Source organism: Zootermopsis nevadensis, unplaced genomic scaffold (genome assembly GCF_977971745.1).
Source record: "Zootermopsis nevadensis isolate Lab colony 2312 unplaced genomic scaffold, Znev_1.0 Znev_ptg000029l, whole genome shotgun sequence".
Taxonomy (NCBI): domain Eukaryota; kingdom Metazoa; phylum Arthropoda; class Insecta; order Blattodea; family Termopsidae; genus Zootermopsis; species Zootermopsis nevadensis.
The window spans coordinates 5,433,225-5,450,116 of NW_028259161.1; the positions used below are offsets into that span (position 1 = coordinate 5,433,225).

Consider the following 16,892-nt stretch of genomic DNA (forward strand, 5'->3'; position numbering starts at 1 on the left):
TATACCGTTTGCCCATATAATTTGGCGGCAGTAAATAGGTTTATTAATTGATTGTCTACGTTACAACGTAAGCAAGAAAGTTTATTAAGTGCAGCCTTGTGACCTAGTTATACATTTCCTCTTCCTTAGGTAGCTAATATTAATATACCTGTTTCACTGTCCATGAAACAAATACACCATTAACTGCGATATTATGGGCTGGATCCCACCTGCTACTAAGCAAATATATGAACTTATCTACCTTCCATTCCTGTCGTAAAACGTCGGTTTATGGCCGAATAAAATCTTGCAACATTACACACACCACAAATGATTTAACTACACTGTAAAACTGTCCGGCTTGCTTTCTGAAACTCCCTAGTTCGTAACGACAAATCAGATGTCTATTCGTTCTGCATGAATGTACTTAGTTCCTCTAAGTCACTGTTGGTACGATTGATACATTCCTTTTCTGCTGTACGAATTATAATTATTGTAACATGCATAACCACCTCCGCAAGCCGCTCAGAAAATAACCCAAAACAATGCAACCCACTGTTAATCTTTGTTGTCAAACAAAGTAGGGCGTACCTGTGTGTGATTTACATTAAAATGTATCTTGGAGAGAATACCGTTTAAAATTTTGTGTGCCTGAAAATGAATAAATTATGCTTACGTACAGCCACGAAAATTTTGTACAGGCGACCTGGTATACAAAAAATGTATGGTCTCTGACCAATAGGGAGTGCAGACGAAATCATCTTAATACCATTGATTCCAAAGCGTTGGACCTGGAACATCAAGTCATATAAGAAGGATGTTAAAAGAGATTAAATTGCGGGTCTCATAGAACCATACGGCAAGGCTGTCATTGCAAAAATTCTCAAAACACTAACTATTTTGATCCTCGACTCAAGTTCCTGGTTGGCAGGTTTTTGAGACGCAGATCAGCTGACATAAATAAGGTGCAGTAGGAACGACGACTGTCACAAAGACCTGACTGATTTAAAAATGGTCGTCCGTGAAACACGTTTGGCCTACCTCTTCATATCAATAACTTGTTACCCTCGTGTTATCTGCATTTGTGAGAGGATTCTATATTTACTAGATGTGATCTATGCACCACAAATCACACCTGTTGTTGTGAATGAAAGAGGAAAACCCCGCGACAAATCTTAAAGTGATTCTTATTCAAATTCTTAGTCTCGTGCTTACAGAAGCATAACGCGGAAACCGCATCCATCACCTTGTTATTTTACCGTGTTCGTCTACCGTGCACTGACTGACGTCAATTGTCACTGGATGATGATATTAGCCACAGTGAACTTGTATCTTGTCTTCTTGAAACATCACAACTGTGTTGCCCAGGTTTGATGACACGAGGGCTGACCAGTTCATGTCTTCTGTACCAGAACTCATGATCAGTTCACGTTCGTGAGCAACTGCCTCGGCTCAGGTCACTGTTAAGGAAACGCCTTCTGTCCTCTCATACCTGCAGAATTACCACATAGATTTCCGAATGGTTCAAGTGCTGGTCTTCTGTTAAAAAAATATACTTTATGCTATGTTTATGAAGTTTATGTCGAAATTTAGGTGGTGGTTTTTAGCAGGACCTTCAAGGACTTCGTTAAATTTCTAGCGTGAGATCTGTGAAACCAAAAATGTGTTTCAAACGTCAGGGAATCTGATTTGAGGGAGAGAGAAACTGTCGTCCTGGTTAGCGCGTTCGCAACTAAAGGTTGCAAAAATGTGTCTGTTAGCTCCCCCTTGTCTGTCTGCCTGTATCTCCATCCGCCTGTCACACATGTAAACAGTATTTTATGACATTTCATATCAGTCAGTTTTTTACTAAAATTTGTGGACGCCTTCAAAGTATGTTTAAAAGGAGACAAACAAAGGGAACTTTACACGAAGAACTACAGAAATATTGAGCGGTGAATCTCGGATGCCATGGTTTTTTAGGCACCATGATTACCACGGTCTTCTGTTTTGCAGTTTTATAGTCACGTTAATATTGTTTCTGCAACTTTTGGCAGCAAGAAAATTGGGACGAAAGAAGTCGATGCAGTACATTAGGTTTTCTCGGGTGATTAACCACGTTGACACGGAGTAAAAACCGAACTACGAAGCTTATCTTCATCACAAGTCACTGATGGTACAGCTTGTTTCCGAAACGGTTTATCGACGCGACTGATAAATATTCTTATAAGGCAAACTTAATGCATGTATAAATTATGGGCACTGGAATCAGGTTGTTTGTCCACCCCTGTTTTACACGAAGTGGTTTATATCCATTCACCACGCAGAGCAAAGGCGTCGTAGAGTCAACACCATACAAACATCCCACACACAGAGCGACAAGCATTGAAATAAATCATTAAAATTAAAACAACAGGGCGTACGTTATACTGGTATGCTTTGCTTGATCCGACTTCACGTCATTGACAGGAAGTTTTCATTAGGAAGTACATGAGTTGTTGATCCCTACTTGCCTCTTACACACGTTGCTCTCATTTTGTCTATTGTAACATGCATGTATGAGTCATCGGTGTCTTTCGGCTCGTTGAAGTTCATGGCTCACCACGCGGTCTTGTGCGTCTTATCACATTTTCTTGATGCATAGTTTTTCATCAATTAGCGCGTTTGCATCCTCAGTTCAGAGATCGACCCCTATGATCCAGTCATTTATCCACCAGTGGTCAATATGTAGGTCACGTGTTTTCCAACAGGAAACCAACGAGAGAATAATCAGTTTATGAGCGTAGGAAGGGGCAGGGATATGTCTCAAAAGTCTGAGCAACCAATTGAGATTCTGGAACGTTTGTATAGTTTAAGTGTATTTTCCTGCGAGTCAATCTTAACTCGTATAGAGTTTATTAGAGATATGATTTAACAGCGCAACGAGATTTTAAAAAGCTTTATAGGAGGAATGCATAAAATGTATTGGCTGTTGAAAGATCGAGATCAAGATATTTCACAAAGGTGGGAATGAAAAAGAAAAGAAATTGACGTATTTGCATATCTGCCAGTAACGTGTCATATAAATTGTTAACGGCATAATGCGTTGTCATTTTTCATTGCTGGTAACTGAATGTAAGATGTCGTAGTATAAATTCGTTTGTGTTTATTTATGCGAGAGTTATCATGCATCTAGTTCGGTTGAACAAACTTCAGTGTGGTATAACAAGATTCAATCACTGATGTGCTTACTGCATTATACTAATGTAACTCTTACAAGTTATTCGTTTATAATCCTCTTTTCGCTTTCTCCCGATCCATGAATATATTGGCTGGTATCTGTGCTTGTTATTGAACTGCCTATCATCACCTGCTGTCATCCAGTTTTGTAAGTTACCGGTCGTCTGTACCAGTGCTTCCTATTGCAGCGGAGACCTGGGTTCGCATTTGCGGTGGACAGAATGGCACGGACAGGTCATTCGATTTATCACCTTCATATTCACTCAAGTGCGTTATCATCTTGATGTTGCACAAAGAGCCCGTCTGAGGACCATTTCAACGGAGACAGGCTTACTCCGTCGCAAGAATAACATCAGTATAAGCTGCTCCTGTCCGTTTTTGCTGTGACCCTAATTGTCGCTAAGACTTCCAGGCCCACAGTCTTATTGCCATTTGTACACTTTCAAGCATTAAATAGTATTAGTATAAAATAGTAACAAATTTTCTAATGACGCTTTGAGATAATTTGATTTTTTTAAAGTTATGACTAGTTTATAGCCGATGAAACGTAGCAAATTGTCTGGATTATTAGTTTCATCAGATTGATTTCACAAGAACACGAGTCGTATGCATAAACGATTACCATGTCCTCGTTGTTGTTGTTGCTCGTACACTTTGCCACTTTCATGCTTGCATAAATAATGTTGAATCTAACATTTTTAATTCTGTATTCAATTTTAAACGCTAGTCGACTTTATAGTAGTATCCACTGAACGATGGAATTATTTAGTAATATGCATACATGTATCTTTGTTTCATCATCTTCGAGTTTTCGGGGGTTTCCATTTTTATTTATATTATTTTATTTTATTTATTTATTTATTTTTGTTCTTTCTTGTTCTTGTAGGTCTCCTCAATAACTGTCGACCATTTCTTCGATTGCTGTAATTCCTTGTAGTAACTGTGTACCAGCATCGAGATGATGCAGTGACGAACCATACAGTTCTTCCCGATTTCAAGACTCTATTGGCTCTCATCGAGACAGTAGGAACATAAAACGAAAATTATGAGAAGGAAAATTCCAAACTACATGATGACACGGACACATGCGATGAGTCCATCTGGTTCCCATGCAACGCATTTCTTCGTAGCAATATTTATATTTTTTTTATCATAATTCAAACCTAGAATTACTTTGTTTATTACCCAGTAGTGTACGCAGCATGAAGCATAGAGAAGCTGTTTTTTTTTTCGGTGGAAGTGAAGCAGACAAACCATGAAAGCAAACCATTAGCCCATGAGTTCCCACCGTGAGCAATGGAAGTTGCGTTTGCTGAACCACAGGACGGGCAAGAGACAGAGCACGACGAAGAGAAGTCTTCCAAGGTCGCTCACCATCTGTGGCGTGACCGTAGAGACGTCTCGGACAACCGACAGCATTTCCACTGCCGGAGAATGAACGGGTCTCAGCTGTATGAGGTTAGAGCCCACGCATTGGTGATATGTTTCATCATCGCCACGACGATCATCCGTCATTTAACACTGGCTGGTGTAGCGATGACGCTGTAGGGTTGTGTTCTGGAACTAACTGGTTTGAACATCGGTAGTGATGGCAGCTATTCTAAGAGAGTTTTTTTTTTTTTTTTTTTACTAAGTTTCTCGAGGCGAATGTTGGAAAAGTATTATCAACTAGATAATGCTCGCTGCCTCACCTATTCTTACACAATTTCATTACCATGGTATCTTCCTCATTCGACGCAGTAGTTGAAATAATGAAGCACAATTATTTGTCTTGTAATTCATCAAACTACGCTATGCTATGAAACATACCCTGGAGTAACCCCGGTGGTACAGCAGCCGCTGTCTGAAAATTATTGCGGCCCATCTCGATAGCGAGGTCGAATTACGTTTGGAGAGTGCTGCCCCCGGACGGGCTTCGTCCTCAGTAATTTTAAAAATGCATAGAAGTAGCTGTTTTGCTGAGTGTGAATGAGTTGGGGGTTTGCTTTCATTTTCATGATCAATTATTATTTTCGTTCCCTGATTATTCAGTGACAGAAGGTTTTTCGAATTATACACAAGTGTGGAGGGATTGATGTCTGCATATTCATACAATGGTTTATGAATTACCTGGATCGAATTTAAACCCGTGAATGGAAGCGTTCTTGGGTTTTGTATTCTCTGCCATATTGTTTAAGCTTGACGTCATAGAAGGTTATCTTGTGATTACGTCCCATAGAGCAGAAAAGGGCTGTGTTCTTAATAAGTCATGGTTGAAATCTTTGAAAGGCTTGTTGGTCATACTTTCGTTTCTTTATATTTATGAGTCACCAAATTGACGGTGTCATTATAGTTTATTTTTCAGTTGTACATATAAGCTACGAGTGTATTGTCAAAATTTGTTTTCGAAATTAATTTTGAAACTCTTTGATCTTTTATAGAGCACGAAGTAAGGAAGTTGTAATTAATGTAACAACACGAAAGCCCTAAGCCACGACAGCCCGACTTTGGACTGAGATTTAGACCTGTTAATACTCGAAAAAGAAGAAGAGATGCTAACCAATATCAAGTCGCATCCAAAAAGTTTTTGAAACGTAGTAATAAGTCCGTAGTATTTAGACTGTAGTCTTCTGGGTTGGTACGCCGTGTAATCTTGTAATCGTATAGAACGCTTTCGACTATCTTGCTATCTCCACCTGTACGGTTGAACTCTGATAACTGAGGCAGAATGTTCTTCTGAAACCTGTATATAGGTTTCAACTCTAGATAGAAACGCTGTATGAACTCTTTAGTTTATTCAGCGTCAGTATAGTTTGTGGGCGAACGATTTGGAGAGGGGGATATGGAATGAACGAACAGTAAACAAAGCACCTCCAAGGAAACTCAAAGAAAACTTGCTCCAGTATATCTTTGCAACAGAAATCCCAAGTGGACTTCTCGAGTATCGATCCACGAGCCTTTTAGTGGAAGACTAGTGCCAACTCGAGGTACAGGCGCTGTTTGTGTTCTAGAAGTATTCTACGTTCTACAGTTATTTTGTTGAGAAGTTAACCATAACTGATTGAATAATAAATTATTTCTTGTACTTTGTTAAATATAATGTAAAGCTGCTTTATACGACTGTACCGACGCGGGCCAAAATTCGCTTAACAGCTTCTTGTTCGGTCAGTACAAAACGTTATCGGAGTCAGTTGAGCGGTTTCGGAGAGGAAACATTCTGGCACGCTGACCTCTCCATTATGCGTTTATTTTCCGTATTCTGTAAACATAACACGGAATTGTAATGAGTTTGACCAGATCTGAATAGGATGGGTAGTTCAGCTTTCTGACACACTGAAATCTGCATGTTGCCAGTACGTATTGTATTTGTTGAAATATTCCCGAGGCGACAATCTGACGTTGCCTTTCAGTTGAGTAATGGTTTGTACACAGCACGCCAACGGATTAATACAGAGATCAAAGTAGTTCTGCGAGACGTTTGAGATTTAATGGAATACGTTGTTTTAGATACAGGCATGTGAAGCAACAGATTTGCTTTATGATCATAAAATCTACATTCAGAGATCCTGGTTTCTTACGTGTAGCTTCCGGCCGTCAGAAGTTCTGTTGTTGACTGGCAGAAGGAGATTCACTTGGAATGATTAGTTCCAGACACTTTGCATCTTAGACCAGAAAGATTAAGGGCGAAACTTAGAATCAGAGCGGCTTGAGTTACGAAGAACGTACAAGAAGTTCTACTCCTCTTCAGATGATTCAGTGTATTTAGTAAGGATCCGAACATACAAATTCAATCAAAATTCGTTCTCCCAGAGCAGAGATAATGCGATCTCAAGGATAGATTTGACAAGGTACCTTAGGCGTCCGTATAAGTAGCAGTGAGGACGTGATGAGCGGGGCATGTAGCACGCATGGAAAGCCTTGAAATACAATCGTAGTTTTTGTTGGAAAACCCGAAAGAAAGGTATGTTTTGGAAAATCAGACTGAAGTGGGCGTATAATTAATATGAAAATGGGTTTTAAAGAAGTAGATTGGAGGTGGGGAGGGGCTTGAAGTGAATTCTCCTTGCTAAAGATAGGGCCCACTGACAGATTTTTAGAACATAGGTAATGAAAATCCGAGTTCTATAAAAAGTGGAGAATTTCTTGGCCAGGTAAGCGACTATTAGCTTTTCAATTGAACGAATTTGAGACTGGAACTTTTTTTTTTACATGTAAATTACGAGATTTTATATCTGCTTTTACAATAGAATTTAAATTGTATGAACAAACTTCTGTAATCGCTATTGGACAGCCCTGCTGCATTGTGCTTTCCCTCGAGACGATAATCTTTTCGTGCAGGAAGACGAATCATCTTGTTTAAGAACTGTAGAGTTCAGGGATGATTATTCCTGTCATCTGTGAATGAATGTTTGTACTGCACTCAGTGTGTTTTGTTTTCCTGCTTTGTGCTTAGCGACGGGTAAGTGTATGTTTGGACATACATAGCGCCGCATTTCGTTAAGTACAGACTGAACAGGCTTGGTTTCAGTTTGTTGCTTTTGAATCCAACTATAGCAACTTGCAGGAGAAATAAATTATACAGAATACCACGTAAATAAACAGCCCTCATCGTATTCTCTTTGGCAAGAGAGCCATTTAGTTTGGAACTGTGCGCTCACATCGCTGAAATTAGCCATTCGCAAAGCTGTATCAATGTCCAATTATTTCCTCTGCGCTGCTGAGGTTCTAAATTGGTTTAACGCGATGAAGCATAATGCATGTTACAATGGATTGCTGTTGCCGCGTAGGTTCTTTGATCACGTGATTGATTTAACCTTAACTTCGACTGCCGGTGGTAATAATGTCGTTATCTGCCAGGTTATTCACGACTGTTGAGTCACACAAGTCTTAATTATTACTGATGATGTAGGAACGTAATAGAGTCTGCAGCCACTTATTATCGAGACCTCACCGACGGAGGGACAATGTGTTACTCTTGCAGTTGAGAAAACGTTGTTAAATCAACCACGAAACAAATAATATTTTTTAACATACGGTCTGTATATTATCAGGTCCATTTGAATGCGACACGCTGGTTTACGACATCGAGAACATATGTATAGGTTAGGTTCGTAATCATGTTTAGTATTGCGGAATTCCGTGGTCCGAATTTTAACCGGGAGAGCGATTATCTTGTTTGAAATTTTAATTATCTTTTTTTATTTCTAGGAAAACGCCGATACAGGACCAGCAAGTATGTCTCCATATTATAGTGGTTTCAGAAGTCAGCTGCTTCTCGGAAGAAGACTCAAATGCTCCGGTTTTATTTAACTTCGTTGTCACAAACATTTGGAATTCGCAAAACGAACGGAAAAAATACCAGAAATGAAGTGACAGTGTATCGACAATACTTCCATCTGTAGACCTCGCGCATGGACATAGATATTTATGTTCAATACGTAAACTATAATTTTACATTACTAGGCCTATATACAATTAAAGGACTGTTTTTAAAGACGCTTGGCTTGTAGATATTATATTGATTGCTCACTGGAAACATGTAGCGCGTTAGGATGTGTATTCATTTTGATTATTCTTTGCGGAAAGACAATGTATGTGATAGCGTGAAGAAATCCAGGTAAGGCTGCTGATGTGTAGGTTTGTAGTTACAGTTTGTTTCTGTGCATGCATTAAGCATGTCCTTTATGTTAATATAGAACGTGGATCACCTCCCCTGTCGTATCTCTTTTCTGGAAACATGTAGTCTAGTGAATTGCTTTCGCTGGCTTGTTTACATGGCGGCTAAGCTGCACCCCTAACTGTGTATGCTGTGCAGGGACTCTGAACCGGTTTGATCCGATGTATAAAAATGTTGTTGTCCCGGTTCGAGACAAGGCCAATCCATACGACACTAATGGTGAATGCCTCTATATAGGAACACCATTTTCTCTAAATTCTATGCTTCTTACACAGTTTTACCGATTTAACTATTTGCTTTAACATTAATTGTTTTAAAATATATGTTAATAACATAACATTCTACTTTTTGAGAATCGATCAGGCAGTCTTAGTGTGTGCTTTATAGCTTATCGTGTTTAATTTTTATAGGCCTGATGTTTAGAATGAAGTCGTTTACTTTAACACCTCTCTGTATAAACTCTGAAGTGAAGTGATATTTAAAACACCCGGTAAAATCCACTCCGGATTCTTGAACTGTGTAACCTGATGACGGCAATCTTCGCTTCACCGCTAAAGCGAAGAAAACACTGAATCACCAGAGTCAAACTGTAAAGTGCTGAGGTATAAAAGAGTCCCTTCATCAGTAATGAGCAAATATTTGTACGTCTGAGCCAGAGATAGTGACAACCTAAATATAAACAATATAAGTTTTATTTGTGGTGGAATTTTCTTGCGTTGTTTGGAAAATTAAATTCTGAGCAGAAAACGGAGAATGCAACAAAAGCGAGAAGTTACGATTTCAATCCAGTGATGCTAATAATTACCGGCATTAAATGTATATTGAAAACATACAATCTCACATGGCTTGAAATTCTTCTTCCTTGGCCAGAACAGTGGTGGAATACAAACGAATACGAAATTCAGGAAAACAACTCTAATAAGACTGAATTTTTTTTGCAAGAACCAACATTTATGACTGCCCAACATTTGTGATAAGAATGGATAATTTGATGACTGTGACGTCGACACAAATTATTTCATAAAACTTTGGGAGTGGATATGATTGAGAACGATAGGTTAGAGGGAATGTGGAAGTTATCTTGTGACAGCCTGTACCAAGCTATTATCTCTGTAGCAGTCTGATGAATCTGAGGAAAATCACAAATAATTAGGTCAGGATGGATAGTGTCCCGTCTGAGTTTTGAACTGTATGTCGTGTTTATCGCTGTTCATACAATTTCTTTTGCTTGGTGCCTACATAGGGTAGCCAGTTGGGTGGTAATGTTTTGGCTGAAGGACGGACCACCATTGACAAGTTTGGAACTGTTAATTTTGCAGCTACTGTAAGTTATCGTAGCTTGCTGTTAAATCTATTTCTCTCTGGATGAGAAGTTCCGAAAAATGTGTAAGTGGCGGAAAGGTTGTTACAAACAATTGATAGGTCATGGATATGGCACATAGAACATAACTACGCTGTTCTGAATGTCTTCTTGTGCACAGTTTTGAAAATTCTTAATTGACTATTAAAATAATTTAATATCGCTACTATTTTGTTGCATTATCATCTGAATTCAATGGTGATACTCAGATGAAATTAGATGGTAAAATTAAACGACTGAGACGCCAGTTAATGCCGAATGAAGTGGATGTAAACGGAACTAATAAGAAATATGCTGAAGTGAAATGAAGTAAACGAATGTAAGCTGAAATAAATGGAAATGAACTTTATATTCGTGCAGAACTAAAGGGACCTAAAGAGATTCAAAAGAATCTAATCCGAAATGAACTGTAACAGAGGGAGCTGAACTGAAGTAGAATTAGCTAAATTGAATTTAAGTGAAGTATCACCAGCCTAAATTGTGCAAAACACAGCACTGCACAGTACAACACGACACAACAAAACCTAACATAACCTGGAGAGAGATTGGTAACCATTTTACTCAAGGGGAAAAAATAATCTGGATCGAATATACTGACATTAGTATATAATTACTAATGCAGTAATGCTGTTGAACAGTTTGTTTTAAAAAATTGAATTGTATCTGTGAATCCCGACTGTAGGTCTGTGTGTGTCAAGAACAGAATAATCATTTTGAGACAGAACGCCCGCAGAAACCTAAAATGGCTCCTTACAGTGATAACTTTAAAGCTTTTTGTTTTAATAGGAATGATTATATTTTCTGGGCCTACTGAACTTGCACAGTTTGTTATTATACATTCGGCATGCGTTTTTCGTACTCGTATATGCTTTAAAGGAGAATGTTCGGGAGGTACAATAAATATGAATTATGTTAACTTTTGCACTTAACTTTGCACAAAAATGCAAATGTGCAACGTTTTTAAAAACTGACCCAGACATCTTATTCGATTCTCCGAAACGTTCACCGTATTCCTTCTGTCCGTATAGTCCAAACTTTATAAGGCCAAAATTAATCTTGATCGAATTTATCAGAGTGATGGACTGAAGATCTAATTAAACTCTACAAATTTTACTTGAAATAATTTTGTTATATGGTGAATATTACTGGGGATACTGGGAACGACCCGTTCTTCAAGTGCCTGAGCATTGCGGGTCCCAACTTTTTCGTTGGCTTGATCTATAGACATTCGGTAGGACTCCTTGGATGAGGGATCGGCCCGTCGCAAGGCCTCTACCTGTACACAGGACAGCAAAACACAGAAAAACGCGGACAAACATCCATGGCTTGAGTGGGATTCGAACCCACGGTCCCAGCGACCAAGCCTCAGACCGCGCGGTCACTGCGGACCCCATGGTGAATATTTGATGAACTATAAGAATAACTGATTTCTAACTTTGTTCAGTTCTGTTAACTTTGCACAACTTCGTTTGGAAAATGCAGGTGCTGACAGTCTGGAGTACCACTTAGGCAGGTACACACATCCATTCACTTGCTCTTGCTTGCGGACAAGGGAATCGGACCTCGCTTTTTGCTTATTTGTTTGGAGTCCACGTGAACTTGGTGCCTTGTCTCCTCGTGACTGTCGGCTGGCCGTGACCCTGCATCCACGCTGCACGATTTGCCCCATACAATCTCCCGTCATCTTATTTTATTATTGTACTTCCCAGTAGTTATCGCCCCAACCGTATATCAAGACGTCTGTCAAGTGGAACAATTGCAGAAAGAAGTGTAAAATGTCTGCGACTATACCACTCTCTGTCAAGGAGTTGATTTCAATTTATCAGGTTCGTAAGAATTATTTTCTTACAAGAGAAAACATCGCTTTTTAATACGTGTATATTTTTGTCAAGCTGGTGGAGTTAGGTTAGGTTTTGCCATTCTGTTTTGAACTGGGTCGCGGAATTGACCATTAAAGTCTTTAAAATGTCGTTTACTTGTCTAGTCTTTGTTTAACAACACTTAATCAACTGATGTATATACGATACGGTGCACATTTTAAAGACTGTTCTTTCTTAGTACCAACCTCACTTTCACACGTGGATGCTTATCGATTTTAGGGGGAATATATCACTTTCATCTTCAGAGTGCCTTTGTAGATGGAGACGAAAGTTATTCTGAAATATATGCGGGCATTTTATTATTTATTTAGTGTTCTGTCTGACGACAGGTCCATATGAACAGGATCCTTCCATCCTTTTCTCGGACTGGGACCTGTTCATATACGTTCTTGGCAGATGACCCAGAAGTGGTTTGCCATTGCCTTCTTCTGTGTGTGAATGGAGTAATTGTTGGGATGCCACAGAGAAACCGGGAAGCCCCCGGAGGAAAACTCGGTGTTGCCTAGACCACGGCCTTGCCCAACACAAGTTATAAATTCGGGCACCGCCGGGAATCGAACCCGAGACCCCAGGATTACAAGACCAGCGTGGCGGGCATATAAGCCAACTAATATGTGCATGTTTGGGCTGTTAATTGTAACATTTGCCATCGATAAAATAATCTGTTGATAGATGACAATATTTATAACGGGACATAAACACTTTGTTAATGACAGACACTAATTTTGCAATCCGAACCTATGAGAAGCTGGTATCTGAAACCAGTCCCGTTCCAACGGGCAACTACTTTAGTTGTAACTAATGTGTTCTAATACCTGTTCGTGTTTTATGTACATATTCTTCCTTTGTTGTATGTGTGGTGACCTGATCATAGTATTTATTTGTGACACATCATTATCGGTAATTTCGACTTCGTTAATATCAGCATAGTATATGTGCGCGAGTGCTCGTGAACTGCCGGTGAATAATTTTTACGTGTGTTAAATGTTACTTATTTTTCGTCACAAACGCCGTTATAAGGAACTTGAATTGTTCGGTGTTGGAAATTAGCGTGTTAGCCCAAGAAAATTCTAGTAGATAAATGATTGTTGTAATTTTTATAAGCGTGCCGTTTCAACGTAAGATTTCTTCACTGGCTGTTACCTACTTATCGTGTTAATCTTCTTATTTACAATATGCTCATGTTTTCCACAGATTCGTCGAAACTTATGGACATGATTTTTAAACTTATTTTTTTCGGTATTGATGCAATTGTTTGTCGGAAACTGATTGTTAAGGAACAACATAGATTCAGAGGACCTGGAATTTGTGTTACGAACTGATCAATGAATGCAATGCATAGCCTATGATATGTTTTGATTAGCTGGTTGATATTTTTTTTTTAAATCACTATTTTAGGTTGTTATAACCTGAGATATATGCCTGTTGAATGATTTGGAACTCATTTAAAAAAACCGAAACAAGGTAATCATGCGACAGTATAAATGTTCACTGCCTGCTATTTTCTCGTCATTTTTGACGGGTAATTCTCGTTTAAGTTCTCATAATTTGCCATAGCAAAGGAGTGAAGAAATTACCGCTAGTCACCAAACCATTAATAATTAAAACGCTGTTTGCTTATAATTATAGAGCAGATGCGATGAAAAAATTGACTTGGACGAGTATAGACAATTGCTAATGTTATTAACCATAGCTGTAATGAAACTGATATTCAAGGCTTGGCACACAGACATGTACGCCATTTTAAAAATATGGATTTGTATTATTAAGAATTTTCACTGAGTAGATTATGGTGTCGCAGCATGTACTACTGAGTGTTCGTAGGCTTACATAATGTATCCTTCCATGCTTAAACACATGGTCAGTGGGCAGTGAACATTTATCATTTACTACTCATAGCGGATTTAATGATATTGCGTGAAGTAAAAATTGTATGTAGCATCGAAAAATACACACGATGTGCTTGAAAGAAGAGGGGACGAAGAAACAGTGACGTAATTCATTGTCTGTCTCTGCATTTTACTGAAGGAAATGGGAAAAACCATGAAAAAATTATGAAGAGAAACAAGCCTTATGCTATTGTCGATATTTTAACAGGATAACTCTGAATAGGACGGCAGGACCGTTACCGTTGAGATAACCTCTTTGGCGATTAAATAAAATGTTGTCTGAAGCCATTTTAGTGTCAGAATAACGCAGCTGGAGATGTAATGTAGGCTGCAGCATTGTGTTTTTGGCCCGACGATGTTTCGTGTTAGTTCAGAAGTGAGATAGAAATAGTTATAACATTCTTATAGGCAGCTATTTATCTGAGAAAACTTATTTTTCTCTGGATTTTAGATTCTTGCTTCAGTGGCCTGAGGAATAACAGCGTAAGTAACTTGGAGGAAGGCAAGAAGTGGGGGTAAACAATCTGGTTGACCCGAAGGGAAGGAGGAAAGTACAGGCGAATCCCTTAAGGGCACAGAAGTCTGCTTCGCTTTCAACCCTGATTGGAATGGCATAGATATGTCGGGGTTCCCTTTAGCTGTTCTATTCTTCAAATTCCAAGGATGCCTCTGTATAACTTTTAGCAACAGAAAAGAAAATATTTGTTTCTCGTTCTTTCTTTTTGTATTCTGGTTTCTGATTTGCATAATATCAATTTAGGTAACGCGTATCTTTTGCTGGACATATATCTCTGAAAGAGAACTAGCATTTTATTTCAGAGACTTCAAATGAAAAGGAGAAGGTATTTACTGGAGATTTGTGCTAGAAATGTAAGTTCGCATAGTTCGGTTAAAAAGAAGACACAAGATAAAATCTGGTAAGGAAACGGGAATAATTATGCTACCTATGCATTATAATATTTCTTACACAATAATTTATCTGATCTCTTAAACGGCGAATACGGAAATGTGAGAAAGTAATGTTGAGGCTTACAGTACTTATTTTAAATAGGATGACCAGTTCGTGTCAATAATAGCTCCACGTTCTTGTCGGTGGCACGTAAGATATTTTTGGCTCGGTAACATTCAGGAGTTAACATTCATTGACAGAATAACTGAATTGGTAAGCCAGAAACGATTTGCCTCTTATTAAACACAACAATTAATGAAGCTAACGGTATTGTGTCTCTCTGTACACAGTATAATTATAAGTACAGGTAAAACATCTATAAAGTATTAATAATGTTTTTATTTATTGCATATTACATAAAATTTTTGCAAATCTATTCGCGTTTGATGGTATTTCGCAATGTTATAAGTACCACCGCTTTGTTAAATATTCATTAAAATGAATAATCTAAATAAAAGTTTCAATCTTAGTGATAGAATTTAGGTTTATACATTTGATGTCATACAGGCTTATTAGTTTTTTTGTTAGATCCTTTGTACTGTAAGGATTATAATGTGCTGATACGAGCAATAATTACATCAGGCTGAAAATTGTGTGCTCGTTATCGCCAGACTTTGCGATATCTGTGTGTTGTTGCCATAATTGAAATACGCGGACGGGCGGGGAGACAGCTTCTCCAGTTTGCGTTTGTTATATAGTACCTTATGCCGGTAATGCACAAAACCTGTAACGTAATTTAAACATTTTATAGTTTAATTAATGTGTGATGTAATTGTAAATAGTAGGATTTGAGGTTTTAGCGGCGGTGAATCCGATGATACAACCCAGTACGCAATAAATAATTCAGTCCGATTACGAGACTCAAAATTGTGAACATTAGAATGTGCCTTACGGCAGCTGACGGTAAAAAGAAACGAGTTTCAGGAACCGCTTCGAGTTTCTACACGCTCAGCTTCCGAACATCAAGCAGACATGTGCCGATAATGATGCTGAGGGCTTGGGGCGACTCTCTGGGTTGGTGAGAATTTGGGAAGAAAGAATAAAGTATTTTTAAACAATTCTCCCGAAACAGACATTTGGTGACAACTTCAAGAACTACACATGTATAAAAATTATTTGACATATCTCACTGTTCTCTAGAAAATAAAATATTTAAGAGATTCACAGAGTTTATCTGCCTTTCCCACTCTCGAATAAATTTTGTTAGCAGAAAATGGGAAAAGGTTATTCATATTAAAATATGTGTGGCAGGGCAGTTGTCTTTTGCAGGGGTGGGTAAAGTATTTAGAGTATGAAAGCGAGTGGGCACTCACCTTCCTCTAATGCGGTGATCCTTAATTCTTCATGGGTGCGTACTTGCTGCTGTTTATATCTGCTTTGCCGCTGAGGCTTTCTGAATGGTATTAGGTCAGGGTAAGGACGCCGTAGACGGGAGATAAGTTCAACGTAAAATATCTGCTTTTACAGGGTAACACAATACATCTTAATAAATGTAGACAGAGATCCATGTACGAAGAAGGATTGTGACCCGGGCGTATGCTTTTCTTTAAAAGCGTCCATTTGTCTATTAATTTATAAGAACGACTGCCTGGCGTTCTCTGTAACTTCGTGCAGTGTAAAAGCTAAAAATATTAAGTCTGAACGGAGACGCAAAGTTGCAGAAACATGGAAGAGTGTTTAACAACCACTTCGTGTCGCTGTCAGTACACTCTGCCTTTCATTTGTGGATCTTCTTCATCGGGAATGGAACGTTCTGTTTTCATGATTCGTGTGAGTGCAGTCTATATTGTGTGAGATATAGTGGCGAGGAATTATAATTATTCCAATGTAAATATTTATGACAATAAAAAAGGAAATTGACAATGAAGATAAAAAATGTAGTATCGTGTCGTTACAGATCCAAAACGGCTTATCGCCTGTTTTGAACCACACACACACAGACCAGTAGGAAATTCCTGATGAATGTATGTTGCAAAGAACG

The 16,892-nt window shown here is 38.6% G+C and overlaps 1 protein-coding gene and 1 long non-coding RNA gene across 5 annotated transcripts in view; both read left to right on the forward strand.

Moving 5' to 3' along the window:
- The window catches only part of LOC110835786 (uncharacterized), a 768,515-nt gene that overhangs the window by 489,797 nt on the left and 261,826 nt on the right, over window positions 1-16,892 (forward strand). The gene's annotated exons all lie outside the window — the stretch shown is intronic.
- Window positions 8,015-9,668, forward strand: LOC110841027 (uncharacterized). The gene is made up of 2 exons (XR_002547087.2): window positions 8,015-8,263; window positions 8,365-9,668. It is a non-coding gene; the product is annotated as an uncharacterized LOC110841027 (long non-coding RNA).